This window comes from Rhipicephalus sanguineus, chromosome 11 (genome assembly GCF_013339695.2).
Source record: "Rhipicephalus sanguineus isolate Rsan-2018 chromosome 11, BIME_Rsan_1.4, whole genome shotgun sequence".
Taxonomy (NCBI): Eukaryota; Metazoa; Arthropoda; class Arachnida; order Ixodida; family Ixodidae; genus Rhipicephalus; species Rhipicephalus sanguineus.
This window is the reverse complement of record NC_051186.1, coordinates 115,964,786-115,972,867: the sequence shown is the minus strand read 5'-3', so window position 1 is coordinate 115,972,867 and position 8,082 is coordinate 115,964,786. Positions and strand designations below refer to the sequence as shown.

The 8,082-nt window shown below is 44.2% G+C and overlaps 1 long non-coding RNA gene across 1 annotated transcript; it reads right to left on the bottom strand.

The window, feature by feature from the left end:
- Positions 1–456: 456 nt before the first annotated feature.
- On the bottom strand, positions 457–811 carry LOC119374639 (uncharacterized). The gene is made up of 3 exons (XR_005180246.2): positions 764–811; positions 601–648; positions 457–503 (listed from the first exon to the last, which is right to left on the bottom strand). It is a non-coding gene; the product is annotated as an uncharacterized LOC119374639 (long non-coding RNA).
- Positions 812–8,082: the final 7,271 nt, after the last annotated feature.

Sequence of the window (8,082 nt, the reverse complement as noted above, 5' to 3'; positions counted from 1 at the left end):
CCCTATACTTTACATGGCAATATTGTCTGTTAGTTCTCATTATTATTGCGTATAACAAAGAAAAACGAGCCCTTAAAATTTCCACTTCTTTCCTTCACGCTTACTAAGGGTATATATAGAGTACTGCTGTTATGTGCTCGTTCATGTCACTTTTTTTATACAGCTGTTTCAGCCATTACAAGGGATAAATTACGATCTTTGACGTTGGTCGCCGGAATGGGGATGTGCCACTATAGGCGTCAATGAGGGCGTGTTCAGGTCAAACGGTGCATTATCTGCTAAACACCCACATACATTCTACGAGCTTCCATACCTTAGCTTTTAATAAATAATAACCTAATCTCCTGTGAAGGCAACGTTCACTATCCTGGTATACTGATTTCTATGACGGAGGGGTTACCATGTTTCTGATCATAAAAAAGATTCCTACATTGCACCAGGATTGATACCCTTACCGCACTTGAATCAGGAACTAAAGTTACGGGACTTGACGTTGGTTCAGGCTGTGAAAAAGTAAGCACGAAATGAACGATGAATACAAACAAGCAGCTCAAGTGATCATAAAGACTGCTCAGTTTGCACTGAGGATGAAACACCTACCGGACTTGGACCAGGAACGACAGTTGCATTAGTTGAGGTTGATTCATGCTATAAAAACGGTGGCTCATCAACAAAGAATGAATGCGAATGAGCAACCAAAGCACACGTAGCAAGTACTTTTTTTATCATGAAACAGAACTTCCACAAGGGGTGGAACACTTACCGGAACTGCATCAGAAGTGACAGTTAAGGGACTTGAGGTTGACTCAGGCTGTGAAAAAGATAGCACCACAATCGTGAGTGAATACAAACAAGCACCTCATATCGATGCACGTGCACTTGGTACAACTGTGTCTGGAGAGGCCCTACATATCCAGACACGGTTGTTTCTCCACTTCTGTGGTACCAAGCATCACTCAAAAACCATTTAGACTTGCGCTCACTCGGCGCTTGAAACGTCAGAAATAATAGAAACTTTGACAATAATTTTGGAATTTTCCTTTGTGATTCCACGGAGGACGCGAGCAGTTTATCTAATTCTGGAATGAGCGCAAGTGCCAGAGACAATTTATCGGTGCACGAAGGAAAATTGAGAGAAACGACGACGCGCTTCAACATCCAGCAGAGTATCGACGACCGTCGACCATGCTCGCCGCTTTCATTTACTGCGATTGTTGCATGTAATTTGAGCATTCCCTTTTCTGGGCAAACGTTCTCCTAATGAATAACTCAATCGCTAAATATTTCTCTGTTTGCTTCTCCAACATCGAAAGCTCGACACGCAAGTCGTTCTCAGTGTTCGTGCGTCAAGCAAACTGTAGAGGCTTATTGACTGCGGTGAGAGATTATGGCTACGGACTTATTGGCTACGAAGACTTGGTTCATTTCTGAGCTGCCACACTGCATATCGTTTGAAAGAATTGCAAGAACAGCCTTGTGCTTTATTGTAAGTGCACATCACTAAATCACAGGCGGTATGAATTAATCCAGGGGCCTCCACTGTGCCGTTCATGCTAATGATATTCTGCTCTTCTCACGAATATAACACATGATTTTTGTACTCGAATGACACTGTCGACTTGATCTAATTTGCGGAAATAAATATCTTCAATGAGGTCTAAATAATAGTTCATTGTTAGATCTATTTTCACTATTATTTTTTCACTTGCAGTATTGCTGTTAAGTTGGTATTCATTGAAAATAAATGATGCTTACTTCTTCCGTATGACACGTTGATATTTCCGTTAAGATAGCCAAGGCTAACAGAATGAAGGAAAACTGACGTCGCACATTGGCGTCCATATCAAAGTTTAAGGGTGCTACTAAAGGAGTCGTACAAAATACCTCGTCATGCGACTAGATTTATATAACTGGCAATCACTGCAAATGAATGTCATGTATGCATGAGCGCTAGTTTTGACAGTATCTAGCATCATTCATTATTTAGGATATATGATAGATGTTTTACCATTAGTTCTCTCATTGTTATTTTGCTTTCCCAAATCAATGGCCGACAGTGGACGTGTAGAGGCCCAAAGTGTCAAGTACATTGCGCATGTCACTCCATCCGTTGTGCATTTATAGACTTTGTTGGCTCGAAAATCGAAAGAATTTTACTGTAATACATAGTAGCATGAAATGCCTAAGAAAATGTATGCCATTGTTTAACGTCACATTGAAAATATGTCTTTTACACGCATCTGCACACGCATCAAAAGAGTGGGAGCTCTCGTTAGTTTGTACAGCTGTTGATTTTGATTTTTATCAATTGCGAAATGTTACACTTCCGAAGAATGAGAAGACTAAAGGCATTGACGCCTGACGAGGTTCTCCCACCTGAAAGAACAACTGTTCCATAGTATATTACGATTATGATATACTATATGAATAACTGAGACAGACATTCCGCCGTCGGTGTTCTTATTTTATTTAATAACAACGTAGTCCAGCACTTAACAAATTTCCTGTCTTACAACAGAGATCGGTAATGTATAGGCCGGTCATTGAGGAGTTAGTCACACAGGACGAAAATAACGTAGCAACCAACGTACGAACGCAAAATGTGCTGTGCAGGTTGTATGAACAGCTGTCTCGAACAGCTTTACCAGAAGAGCTATTTTTGTGAAAGGGAGCTATTTTTGTGTGACGTATTAGCTTTAAATGCGCTTAATCGTTTGGCCTAACGTTGACGCGCTACCGCTATGGCAATGAGACCTCTGAAAAAGAAGCAGTTGAAAAGACAACGAACACTACGATCTTGCACCTGTGAGGATCGTGTTAGCCAAATAATGCTGCTCACGATAGAAAAAAATAGGCTTGACATATCAAGGAACACTGCCGAAGAACACAAACGCTAAAAAATATTGATAAACAGGGGCACAGAATACAAAAAGAAAAACAGAAAGCGAGCAAGTTTGCTAATGATTGCGAAAAAGGGTGGTGAGTTACGGATTTCAAAAGCGGAGTCATCCATTCTCGGCCCTGCGGAAGTTTGCCTCTAACCTAGCCAGGAAGTCAGTCGCTGATCAGTATCATGTATATAGCAAAGGCAATGCTCCTATGTATGTACTTTCGTATTGTATGGCTTTGCCTTATCTACAAAATAAATAGTATGGGACCACGGGACGCCAGTATACTCAATATTCAGCCTTAATTCCATAACCACGGACGCCAAGATCTTTTCGTCTCAGTTAACGTGTGACCTAGCGCAGTAGCCGAGCCTGTCCTTCTATTAGCTGTGCTTTTGAACTTACGGGCACATTTCTTTCCAGTAACATTTACTCACACGTTCATACTCGACACATGTTGGCTGAAATACACGCGTTTTATTTTACGTACATTGTTGGCCCAAGAACAGGTGAGCATGGATACGACGCGCATTCAGCAAACAGATAAACGTCTAGACACCAAAGGCTGCTAACCGCACTCTCCAGCGGATCTATGACAAAGATCTCCACTGATATGTAAATTTGTGCGACTGTTTGAACTTTGATTGTAGGATATCTTTACAGAGCATTGCATTTCCCGCTTCTTAAAAAGCAGAAGAACCCGAGGATATAGTATAGCGTCTTGACAGTGCACTAGCGTGACCGCTTTGTGCCATAAATACTGATTCCGCGGGACAAGCGCATGCGTGTTTCACAAAGAATACTCTGACCGGTATAAATATTCCTTACCTGTAGATCAGTTGACAGAATAGCAAATTGACACCAAAATTGGCAACAGGAGATAAGATATATAAGGGTGCAGCTGAAGTTTTAATTTATATTGGCAATACGTCTTGAGCACTAAATGAAACTTACTGGTTTTCTCAACATACTCTCCAATCACTGAGGAACACATACAAAGCAGAATTCGGGCTGAAACTGGATATTCTCACGAAGTTCAGAAAACACGCAACCACTCGTCATTATCCAGAGAACGACCACGGTCTGGACAATGAAGACATTAGTAGCAAGAGAACAATAATCTTACAAGCACACAATTTCTTACAGTAAACAGTAAAGTGACATATTTGTTAAGGCGAAAGCCTTACATGCCTCACTAAATACGAAATTTCACCGTCGGTGTCGGCAACCCGCGTCATCAGCGGCCTCTGGCGTCCTGCGCCGTCGGGGACAAGTGCTGCAAAAATCATCATCACACGATGACGTCACGATATGATGTCATCATGACGTCACAGACCACAAACACTTGTAGCGTCATTATGACACCACTATTTTCGGCGTGATGTCATGTGACGCGACGCCATATAATGCCGTTTTAGCACCCACCTTTGGGCGGCGAATAAAACTGGACAGCGCGCGACCTTAAGGGAAGACGGCGCTCCGCAGTGGCACGTAAAGCCAAGGCTCATGTTCCCTGCTGACGTCGATTCCGGTTCAGCCGCCTCGTTCCTTCACTCCTGTGGGATAAGCCTGCAGAATTCTCACATGACATCGTAAAATGGTCAAAGATGGGCTGATCATGGAGGCAGTGAAAAACCAGGTGAGGTGCCTCCGATCCTGCAGGCAGTGAGCAGCTACGCTAGGTGCACAAAGCTTTTGAAGGGTGACGGGGCAATATAAATACATCTAGAGAGCCTACGTGACATGCCGTTCATGTAGCTCCCTAACGCATCGCCTGAGAAGAAAAAGAAGATGGCTTTCGCCTTCGTGTCGTCGTACGGGAATGCACTAGGGACGCTGTGATTTTTAGACGCGAAGGATCTTAAGACGGAGCTCAATCCGGTGGTGGTGGTGTGCGGCGTGACCACCCTTATGGCCCATTCACACTGGGGAATCCGCCGGCCACAGCGACTGGAATTCTCGTGCCGCCGAAATTCCGCATTGTTCACACCACTTACTAACCACACCGCCGAAATTTGGGTGCCTAGTTGTCATTGTTCCTTCGTGCGAAGGAACGCTGGCATCGACGCGCCCTGCGTTGTGTTCGTGTTTCGTTATGGCAGAGCGCATAAACAAGAGCAGGGTCGTCTAAAGGCTGTGCCTGCTCGAAAGCAACTTTCTGGCGATGTCTGAGGAGGAGAAACATGCGTTCGCCGAACGAGAAACGACGCAAGTAGTTGTGGTTGGTTCGTCCTGATTTGCAAGATGCGAGAAGCTTGGACGAGCCGAGATAATGCTACCCGTTCTGCGAGATCGCGATAGTGTATTCCAAAGATGCTAATCGCGACAACACTTGGAAGTTATCGAGAACTACAGGATGATTACGAAATACTTCGCTGTCGGGCTTCGACGACTGCGATATCACAAGCACGCCACCATTTTTCGAATGCTCAACTCGCGTTCCGATTGGTTCGCGGTGAGGAAATCTGGCGGCAGCTGCCGCAGAAATCGGTCCTCGACCGATCGGCGCGGAAAGCGCTCTTCCGGCGGATCTCGCTGCCGCCGAAGCGGATTCCGCGCGTTCTCGCCGCCGCATGTCTCAATGTGAACGCGCCATTACTGCGCATGCGCATACCCTCTCCACACACCTCCTCTCCACTCACCATCTCCCCATATCTCCATTTTCCCTCTCCCCTCCCGCTCTCCACTTTCCATCACCCCTCCCCTCTCCAATTCCCTATCCCCTCCCCCTCTCCTTTTCCCCTCTCCACTATTCGTCTGAAACGCGGGCTAGGCATGCCGAAATTCTCTCCTGCGCAACGCCGCGATGAGCTCGACCGCATGCGCGTCCCCTCCGCTTCTCTCCTCTCCCACGCTGCCCCCCTCTCGCCCGCCTGTCGACTGCGTTCCCCGCTCGCCCTGTGAGAATTAACGGCCAGGCTAGATGGAAGATACGACGCGCGTAGCGTCCCTCTTCGCGTTCCACGACGCGAGGTCGGTAGCATGCCCAACGAACGCCAATGGAACGCGATCGTGCAAGTGCTCCGGCTTTGCATCCCCTCATGGTCCCCTTTAGCGGGAGATGGTGTAATTTTTTAATCCTTCTTCTTGCCGTAATGCGCTGACTCAATATATTACCTCGAGCATACTAAAACTCCGGTTTTTCAGCACTCATTGTAACTCTTTTTTCACGAATCAACGTTCTTTTGACCATAGCGTGTCGTCATAGGGGTTCATGCACTAAAATCGCCAATAGCGCCTGCATGTTTTCTGCCCCAATTGTCTGACCAAGGTGCTTCTTGTGAAAGAAGCATTGCGTTATGCTTTGTGAAAGCTTAATTTGCTATTGAGAGTGGAGTTCTTTTTGGAGTGCCGGTGTATTTCTCCACAAAACAGGATACACTACGGAGCATAACTGCTAATAAAACGCTGCATATACCACAATAGTTCACTTGAAGCAATAACTAACTCTTACACTGTCATTTAGAAGTATGTACAGAACCACATATGCTAATGTTAACCCTTTAACTGCTCTGGACGAGCAGAGCTTGTCCTAGCGGAATAGGTACTCCCCTGTAGCGTTCAGGGCAAGAGGCGCTCTTCTACAGCTTAGATTGCATGTAATCCACCAGATGGCAGCATTTACTTGACAATTTATTTTTCTTTTGAGGAAAGCGGTTTTGGTATAAAAAGATGGCTCGCGGTGGCGGCCACCCACGCATAGCTGGCTCGTCAACACCAAAAAGAAGCTTTTCATTTTCGTCATTTTCTTCGAGTGATGATGATTTGGATATAGATGTTTATCTTGTGTCCAGAAGTGAAGACATCGATGGCGGTGAATTAATCGTTTCCTCCGGTGACGATGAAAAGAGCTCGGATGGGAACATCGCAACTTCTCGCCAGTGGATCCTGCTTGATGCGGACAATCCTCCTGTGAAACCTCCTCGCTTTTTATTCTTGGCCATTCCAGACAAAACTTTCAACTTGTCATCGCCAGATGACATCATGGAATATATTAAGCAGTTTCTTCAAAAGCGCTTCATTTGATCTCGGAAGCGAGAAGAAAACGGGAAAACGTTGAGAAAGGAAACTCGCTTTTCATGCAGGAGCTTCAACAGGCCCCCTTGCGTTATTGCGTGTTTTGATTTGAATATATGGCACAAATATTTTTTCATCATCGACTAGCTACTTTTTAGTACAATCAGATTCGAAATCAGCAATAAAAAATAGGCACGTTTGGTTGGGAAATTTTCAAAAAAATAAAACACCTAAAGGATTAAGTGATTTGTGGCTTGTACTAGTCTCTTGTGCGTAATATGAATCATGGCAGTGTTCACATTACGACTACTCATTTAAGCTGGATATATATGAAAATGTATCATTCAACGAGCCTGCACACACACACGCACACACGAATATATATATATATATATATATATATATACATATATATATATATATATATATATATATATATATATATATATATATATATATATATATATTCATCGTCACAGGATAGCGCGCACTTACAACGGGGACAAAGGGAGAAGAACACAACAACACAAGCGCTAACTTTCAGCTAAAGTTTATTCAAGCAAAAACGGAAGAGAAGAAAATAACACAAAATACCGCGCATGCGTCACTGCGCAGAAAACATAACTAAAACATAACATAAAACAAAGCCTAACAACATGGTAGTTGATAACCAATCTGTTCACTGATTGGTTATCAACTACCATGTTGTTAGGCTTTGATATTATGTGTGAACCCATGCATTCTACGCGGAAGTCAAATATTCTGCCACAGAGCCACGCAACGTCTCCAGAGTGCTTTTCAAAAAGATCCTGTGCTGGCGTCATGTGAGTGCAAAGTTAATTCTGCTAGTGAGCTTGCTATCTAATCTGATAACAAGGTATAAACATTACATATCTACCCCAATGATACAGGCGTCTTGTCGGGTTAACGTCAATTGTGGTTCGAGTGTGGGCTCCACTTTGATAGCAGTTTAATAAACATTACATTTTTACTCCTCTGAGTTAGAAAGCTATATGCAAGCATTTAACGTCCCCTGAGGCATATGCTAACGACAGATATTCGCATCATCGCACCGCAGCGTGCACTTTGTTTCCATGATGCTGGCGTCTCTCCTCTAATGTGAGTGCTGACGCTGCGCTAAGCCATAAGTTCCCATCTAAACGCCAGTGTAGTCGAC